Source organism: Triticum aestivum, chromosome 6B (assembly GCF_018294505.1).
Source record: "Triticum aestivum cultivar Chinese Spring chromosome 6B, IWGSC CS RefSeq v2.1, whole genome shotgun sequence".
NCBI lineage: Eukaryota > Viridiplantae > Streptophyta > Magnoliopsida > Poales > Poaceae > Triticum > Triticum aestivum.
The window spans coordinates 156927959-156937498 of NC_057810.1; positions in this window are offsets into that span (position 1 = coordinate 156927959).

Consider the following 9540-nt stretch of genomic DNA (forward strand, 5'->3'; position numbering starts at 1 on the left):
GTTTCGCTCAGGATTGCCCTAAACATGGCGAATTCTGGACAGAGCATCGCTTGGTAGTCGTCGACGCTGATGTTGCCAGGGCTAGAGCGATTCGGCTGCTGACGAAGGGAAGAGACGTGGAGGAGGAAGCTTATGCCCATAGGTTCTGTGTTCTCTATTTGAGAGGCGCCCGAATGGTGGATGCACCATGTAGGCCGCCGAGACGGGCCTCCTGCCTCCAGCGGGGATCATCACCGTGATCGCAATTGCGGCGAGGCGTGGAGGCTAGCTATGTGGTCCGGGGACGCTCTACTTCTGCGTCCTCGCGGGCGCCATGGTTGATGGCGTCACCGAGGACATGGGCGGTGAAGACGGCGACGTGCTGTTTACGCCTTCAGGTTCGCGCAACCGAGCCCCCCTACCTGGTGCACCAGAGATGTCGCTAGAAACCACGACCACCTATGGGACCAGGACGACCCCTTGATGGTTTGGCAGGGGGAGTCGCGTTGCACAAAGAGTAGACCAATGCAAGGCAGCACGGCAGGGATCGCACAGGCAGTTTTACCCAGGGTCGGGCCGCCGTGAGGCGTAAAACCCTACTCCTGATTTGGTGGATTGATGGGGAAAGGTGGTGGTGGTGCATAGTACACTTTCCCGACAAGGGTTGCTCCAGGGCGGCCACGACCACGCGCGTATGGGGGCGTGAGTGGTCTAGACTGCTAACCCCTCAAACTGTTGCCATGGGCCTCCTTTTATAGATCAAGGGGTTACCACAGTGGCAAATTAGTCATTAGACACTGATATGATAGCAAATAGTGCTATCATACCTAACTCTGCAGGCTGACAATGTGCATTTAATGCACCACTTAGTGTCACATTGTTGATTGCCCGGCAAGGCCTGCCGGGCTAATTTGCCAGCTCCATGCCTGCTTGCTTGACACGTTAGTGGATGGGTGTCATCTATGGGTTCACTTGGTAGGAAGTGGCCGCCATGTGGCAAATGGCTTCCACTTAATCATCATGCGTCTTGACACCTTACTGATCGACAATGTGGGTCATGGTGGAGTAGTCGGTGAGGTGATTTGGTCTCTGCGAGTCCCGGGAGGTCCTGCCGGGACGCTTTGGTAGTTTCCTTCTGGGGGTGGCCTCGCCCCTTTCCGGGCCCGCCTGCCCGGCAAGAGAGGCTTCTCTCTTGACAATATCTGGTCCTCTCTGTCTTAGTCTTGGCTCCTCTCACTCTGTTTGTTGGTGTCTTGAATCCCTTGGTCTACTGTACCTCTTGTTCTCATGCTTGTCCGCGCATGAGTCAGGGGAAAATATGTACCCCTGTATATTTTCCCCGTCACGAGGCTTCCGTCGTTCGTGCGCCAGCGAGAAGGGTCGTGTCGAAGAAGATAGGGGAGATCAAACCGCTCCTGGACCCTTGGGTTCTTTGTAATGATGTTATTAGTTGAGTCGAGAATGGTCTTGAATGAACCTGCCAGGCTAGCCGAGGTGATGACGTCGCACCGATCAATGAGTTCCTCCACCACGACATCTTTCAGATCAGGGCAATAATAATGGGGTCATTTTTGGCCTGTTCCCTCCATGGAGAAGACGATCGAACAATGGCAGAATGAAGGGTGAAGGCAAATGGAGGGAGGAAGAGCGTGCAATAGTAGTTCCAAATCAAGAGGGAAAGGTGAAGAGGTGGTGGACGGTTGCCACGGTATAGGAAGAGGCGCCCCGTCGTACATAGACGTCCATTTGGAAATTGTACAAATGGACTCTTTGTCGTCTCACTAACATGTTGGAACGGGACCACATGTCAATGAAACATGGTGTATCATTTCTCGTGCAAAATGCGATCAGGCCGCGTTGTCCCGAGGTGTCGCATTATTTCTCTACTTTATTTTTTTAATGGCATGCCGTTCAGTTTTGAAGCACGACTAACTGGTACTATATGCAGACATAATATAAACTACTCTACCACTACTCCACCTCTAGTACTAGTATCAAAAAAGATATATAGGCTGGAGCTTCAGCGCTTGCTTGCTAAGGTCTACCCACTTGCTTTTCACACTATCACCCTCTCTCCAGATCTAAAAAAGATGGCGGTGCCCCTCTCTCTCCCTCCTCACCGGCGGTCACAGATCCACCAAGGAAGAAAAGGACATGCTGCATTGACTTACTCATTGTCCGCGAGCTAGGTCACGCACTGACGACAAGGTCGTCCTCTCAGACCTAGCACCCGCTCGGGATGGTCTCCGTCCCCAAGCTCACTGCCATAGTGTGTGCGGAGCACAACAACCACGAGCGAAGCCACTTCCAACCGACCCTCGGGTATGCTACCTCTTTTCGAACCATACCCTTGTTCTATTGCCCCATCTACCATGTTGCTGCATGTGGATCTTTTTCCACTCCACCATCTTCCCAATTTGCTATCCTCTGCTCTGCTGGTCACGCAGACGAAAACCTTAATTTGTAGTATAAAGGAAACACTACTTCACGTAGACTAATCCATGTCTGGGTTGAATAAGGGAAGGAAGGGAGAAAGTACTGTCGAAGAGACTATGCATCGAACCCGCATCTAGGTTAAAAAGGGGAAAATTAGTAGCTATAGAACGAGTGTCGTGTCTCTTGGTTGAAAAAAGGTGAAAATGGGTAGAAAGGCATGACAACGCAATACAGAATGACCAGGTCGATCGGTTTGTTGTCCTCACATAGGAAAAAGGTGGCAAAAGAGAACAAAAATGGGATGTAATCCACATATGCTGCCTGGATATTTTTTGTTGTGGGAAACCATACCTCCCTCACCACTCTATGCATCCATGGAGGTACATCGTACTAGTGCGCCCACTGTGCAAATGGGCCTCCCATGCTCTTATTACCACTTTTTTGCTGTTTGTATAACACTGGCGATAAAGTTAAGCAATGCTACTGCTAAAGTGATGCCACATTTAACTAATGCCGCACTCAATCTAATGCCACCGATAAATTTAAGCAATGCCATTTAATGTCACTGGATTATTTCAGGGTTAGCTATTGATTATGGATGTATTAAAGATTTTTCAGCTAAGGCATTCTAATGCTGTTGCATAGCCAGTATACCAACGATGAAAGTTGTTACTACCTTCAGATTTTTGCACTGCTAAAGCTTATAGATTACATACCTCACTTTCATGAGATAAGTCAATTTTTTTGTACAGTGTCACCAAAATGCCAAGGCGCTGATGTCATTTTATTTTGGTTAAACTGCACAAAAAATTATGAAGAGAAGAGGAAAGGTCAAGAGTGGGCACCTCCTCCTCCGGCTGTTTTCTTGATTCGTTCAATCAAGTTTTTATGTTTGATCGATTATCAAGATTGGGATAGCAATTTTTCAAGTCACCTCGAGTTCGAAATGATGTTTTCCTTGAAGGTACATGGTTTCTATTTTTTATACTGTCATTAGTTAATAATGCTAGTTACCTTCAGACTTTTGTATTTGGTTTAATGCGGTTGCACATCTAGTATACCAATGCTGAAACTTGTTAAATTTTGTATTGTTAATGCTTATAAGAATCTTCTAGTGCTAGCTTATTGAAATCTGTTCAGTAAAACCATTGTACCATACCACGTAATAAAAAAAACTACTCTACGGCTGCACTAGCCACTGGATTAGTGTATATTTGTACTATTCGAATAGTGTTGCATTAGCCTATGGAAATATATAAAGTGTGGCAAGCTTTTCCAGATATGTGCTCAGGAAAACTACTACCTGTTTTTCTAAATACTAGACATTTTGGTACTTTAAATTGAACTGCAAAAACGTCTTATATTAAGGAACAAAGGGTGCAGAGTTCACTCAAATTATCCCGGTAAAGCTAGTCACACCTTTGTTAAAATTAAAGTTCATTATGTTATCGGAGGAGGTTTGTAATGGTAAGTCATTTCTTTTTGTATAGTGTGACTGAATTGTCAAGGCGGTGATGGCATTTTATTTTAGTTGAACTGCACAAAACATGCTTAAAAGAAGAGGAATGGTTCAGTTTTTAAGAAAACAGTATGTATGCCTTCCTGACATCAGCCGTTGTTGCCTTATTTATTCCTTCAAACAGGTGGTTAGAAACAGTCTTGCTACCTTTTCCCATTAAGAAATTAGAATGCTTATATTTGTGAGTCTATGCTTCAACTAGTGCCACTTTTATGGTAATCACACTTTCAATATCTGTGCAAACAGGGATGCTCGATTTTAGTGGAACTGCACAAAATGTCCAAATGGTTCAACATTAGGAGCATGTTTTCTTCCAAACCATTATATCCAATTGGTGGCACTATGAGCTGTTCATTATGAAGGTACATGGTTTGCTACTATCTTTCTACTCTTTTTGTACTGTCTTTAGATAGTAATATTAGTGGTTTGCATGTGAATTTTTGGCAAGGTGGCATTGGAGGTGCAAGACATGATTCAATGATTTGATGCTCAATTTCGGTTGTATCGATTTCACCTCTTCCATCACTGCGAACATGGATATCCTTGGTCTGATGAAGAATAGGCACTATATTTCTGCTTTGTACCAGCAAATCAATTCAGTACGAAATTTTCCAGAGCAAAACATGATAGTATCAAATTGTCCAGTGCAAAACATGACAGATGCTAAGCGGAAGAGACGTGTTTAAACCGAAAATACAAGGTGGGGTATATGTTTACTAGATGCTTGATATTTGTGCAGACAGATGTCTGTCTATTGCTATTTGGCAAACAAACAAAGTGACCGCAATTTTGGTGGAACTGCACAAGAGAATAGTATAGTCACTACATGCAGTGCCATTTGAAAATAGACACAGAAAGATTGGATAGTTACTTCATGGACTGCACAAAAGTAGTACTGTAGTATTTATTGGCCAACACTAGGTGCTTCATTGCTTTGGTCTGATTATACAATGGGCATCATTTTGCCTACGTTAAAGTTCGTATTCCAAAAATAGTCTCGCCGTGTGATCGAGAGAAGACCAAATCATATTGCAGTGGATGTTCCTCCATCATGTGTGGTTCATTCTCATGGTTCCAGCTGTTGATGAAACCACTTACGTTTGCAAGAGGAATTGTAGACTTCAACAAATATGTCTTTCACTCTGTACTAAATGTTGTCCTAGAGAAGCATCCACGTTCGTAGGAAGAACATATTTTTTCTAGATCTTTGCTTTTGGAGATACATATTTGTATAAGATCTGTGAATCATTGAGATGCATTAACATGTTGATCTTATGTATGGGAATCGTACTAGTTGGTCGTGAATTTGGGCTACTAATGTGAACACATTATGATGCCAAGCCTGTGAGTCTCGTGTGAACATTTCAAATGGATTAGCTCTTACTGCTGTGCACATCATGATCCTTATTCCTGTGTTCTCAGTGCTTACAAGTTACTAGCAGTTCCTTATTTCTGTTTGCTTAGTGTTTACAAGTTACTGATCGATCACTAGCTAGCCTACTAATATGCTCCTGGAAGTTTTAGTTGCGATGCAAGATCCGAAGGTGGCAAGTTTTTGAATAAAAATGCCTACCTCTGAAGAAACTAACATGCTGTTCTGAAGAAAATGCCATGTGAATCTGAAAAAACTGCTAGCAAAAAAATTCGCAAATGCCTTATCTCCCAGCGAACATTCATCAGCCATTGTGTTCCTACACATACACTATCCGACTGGCTCGATCCTACACGAATAACCAATGGATCACACACATACCTCATCTGGATGAATCAAGCGCACTTGTTTGACCGTCATGCCGACGTGCGACCTAGCATGGACGGGACGGGATGGGACGACACAGTCATAATTTTAGTTTTTCTAGTATTCCACAGCAAGCTGGCGCGCTAAGCCATGCCTGCTTATGCATTGCATTCCAATGACCGCGATGACCGTCACGTTTCCCGCGACACGCTGGTTTACCTACCTTCCGGCTATAATTATTGGTTCCCAGCGTTCTCTGGTGGCACCATCACCCAACTCTCCCTATCCTCATAAGCCCCCACCGGCCCGACGTCGCTCGCCACTTGTCCTTCCTCTCTCCATGTCCGTTAGGCCCCCGCCCGTCTGCAATAGGAGACGCCAAAGGTGGTTACCGCCGGAACTAGTGTTTGGTTTTTCACCGGAAGGTAGATGGAGGGAGGAGGCATTCTATCGGTCTTTAGATGGAAATGAGGTGTATGAGGACTTGTTGGAGCGCGGACGCCTGGCGGAGGAGCAGCATATCACTGATTTGTGCCACCAACGGGGCATGGAGCAGCAGCACACCAATGCTCTGAGCCGCGAGCAGAGCGCCTGCAACTGGACCGACTACGTTGAGGCCGGTCCCCGGTAAATAGCCTTGGAGGCTGTCAGGCATGCACGCGTTTGCGATGCTGAATTTTACTACTAGCTGGTCAAGTGGGTTTCCTGCTTAGAAGCTGAAGCTTCGGTGGACCACGCCAGCATGGAAAGGGCCAACACGCGCGAGCAACGCGCCCTATCGCACCTCTGGCAAGTCCGAGGGGAGGAGGAGGACATCGGTGCCGGCGTTTAGCGTGTACCGCAGATGGCAGCCGACATCATCTAGTTATCTACGAGTAAGTTAGTACTTGTACACTACTAGAGTATTAGTGGGAGTAGATAGTTAACTTGGCTATGATGGTTGTCAACGTGGATATTCAGTACTCTATATCTGGATAAGACCTGTTACTTTGCCCTGAATGTTGAAGTTTCCATTTGAACGTATAGAATGGGGTATTATTTTTTTAAATGGGTTGTATTTGTCTGCCACGAGTTTAGAGGCTGACTTGTGGGCCTACTAGGTTGATGCATAAACAATCAGGAGATGATTGTACATGGAGACGATGACAGCAGGGACCCAACAGGGTCATGGAAATACACAAACAAGTGCCTCCTTATTTCAAGCCAAAAAATGGTTCCTCCTAATGGATTTCTGACATCTGGGTCCCATGCCTTTGTCAACATAGTCAATAAATGGGGGAATTGCACAACGAGCAGCTGACACCAGGGACCCAGCAGCTCGCCCAGTTATTTTTGTTTTTGAGACGGAAGTAGCGTGTCAACTGGGCTGTGCGGGGCACTCTGGCATCTCTAGCCAGCCTTTTCTTTTATGTTTACCACAAGACCAACCCAGTAGTTCTTTTTTCTTTCTGAAAATGGCTAGCCCAATTTTTTTGTTCTTTTGCAGAATACCTAACCGAGTCCTACTTGCTTTGTCAGCCCTGCTGGGCTACAAATCTTTCAAGACGAGGAGAGCTTCATTCAGCTTGCCCGAAATATGGGCTATCAGTAATGAGAAATGGGTTGTACATATTTAAACACATAAAACCGGCAATTAGTTTCAAATTTCTTTTTTTTTCATTTCGATATTTTAAATTCCATTGATTTTTATGCATGGACAATTATTTGGATTTTATATTGATATAAATTTATTTTTCAAATTAGTTTGAATGTGACTCGAAATTTTGGGATTAAAAACAGTTCGGACCGCACCGAAATATGCAAAATTTTGTATAATTTTTTAACCGTGGCCACAATATGGGTTGTAATGCTAAAAAATAATATGGGCTCCAAAAAAATCTTAAGAATTAGCAAATGGGTTGTAAATTATTGGAAATAATGGCAGATGGGCTGTATGCTATTTTCCACAGATTTGAGGCTGACTTGTGCGCCTATTATAGGTTGACACGTAAGCCTTCCTAAAAAAAGGTTGACGCACACACAATGCCATGTCAACTTAGTCAACACGCGAGAGCAGTGACTGTTGGATGTCCATCCAATGGCTGTCGTGCTTCTTCAATCTCTTCTCTTCCTGCTCCAGCCGCTTAAACAAGCACCAGCGAGACTGCATGCTCCCTCCTCCCGTGGCCGACTGTGCTACCAGCAGGCCTCACCGCCCCACCCTACTCCCATCGCTGGCCTGGCCATCCCTCTACTCACCCACACATGTTGTTATTCTCCGGCGACGGCAGACGAACCAGTAAATCCTCGCACTCCCCTCTGTGTGGGAAACAATTTTCGAGTCTTCCCTGGCTCCGTGTCGTTCCCTTCCTAGGCCTCGCCATCGTCAACCGCCCTGGTGCTCTCGACGTGGCGTGGTCAACGTGGTCAACGAGCGACATCCATCAGAAGAGGATTGTACGTGGAGAGGCTGACATCTGGGTCCACGGCCGCATGCAAGGAAGTGCCTCCTTATTACGAGCAAAATAACGATTCCTCCACCTGATAGCTGGGACCCATCGGAAGGGCCTCTGTATTTCACGAAATAACGTCCTCCCCCCCCCCCCGCTGACAGCTCAGACCCACCAGCTATATCTTCGCATGCAAGGAAGTTCCTTATTATGCACAAAAAATGAATAATCCCCTAGATGGGACCCACCATAGTGGGAGGCCGACTTGTGGGCCTACTAAGTTGATGCGAACGGAGGGCTTTGTCAACTTAGTCAATATGAACGATTCTGGCTCCAATGATCATACGATGTCCATCCAACGGCCGTAGTGCTTCTTCAACCTCTGATATTGTTGCTCCAGCCACCCAAACCAGCGCCGGTCGTGCCGCCTACTCCTGCCTCCCAAGGCCGGCTCTGCTGCCACGCAGGCCTCACTGCCCCACCCTAGTCCAACCTCTGGCCAGGCCATCCCTCTACTCACCCACAACCCCTGTTATTCTGTGGCGACGCCAGCCTCGCACCACAGCCGAACCAGTCATTGCTCGTACTCCTCTCCGCGTGGGCATCCACTGTTGTGTCTTCTTTGGCTCCGCGTCGGCCCCTTCCTAGGCCTCATTGTCGTCCACGGCCTTGGTGCTCTCGGCGTGGCGTGGTCAATGTGGTCAAGGAATGACTTTCATCGGAAGAGGACTGTACATGGAGAGGCTGACAGCTAGGTCCACGGCCGCAGCAAGGAGGTGCGTCCTTATTATGCGCAAAATAATGTTTCCTCCACCTGACAGCGGAGACCCACTGGATGGACCACCATATTTTGTGAAAAAAACGTTTCCCCCTGACTGCTGGGACCCACTAGCTACATCTTCGCACGCAAGGAAGTGCGTCCATATTACAGGCAAAAAATATGACTCTTCCCCTGACAGCTGGGACCCACCAGCTATATCTTCGTACGCAAGGAAGTGCCTCCTTACCTCCCTGACAGCTGGGACCCACCCGGTTGAACTATACGTAGGATTGTCTGTTTGGTCATGAACGTGTACATACATACTGGTCGATCAGTCTGTCTGCAGGCTGCAGCGATGAACCGTGGCCTAGTAAGGAAGGGCACGTGTCGTAGTAGAGGCACGGACGTAGCATGTCACGTAGTCCCGTCTATATCGTGTGCACATACGTACAACCAGGGTGCAAGAAAGTAAATACGGCCACATACGTACATACGGGCGGTGTCAGGACCCCGACTCGATGTCACATCGATCTAGCTGGTAACACCTCATATCACTTTGCGGCCTCACGCACGGTATCCCCACGGGTGTCGTCTTACCTTTTTCCCGGGACCGTTTGCGCCTTTTGGCTCACGTATATGATAGTGTCGCTAGCATCCATATGATAAAGAGCCCGGGCTG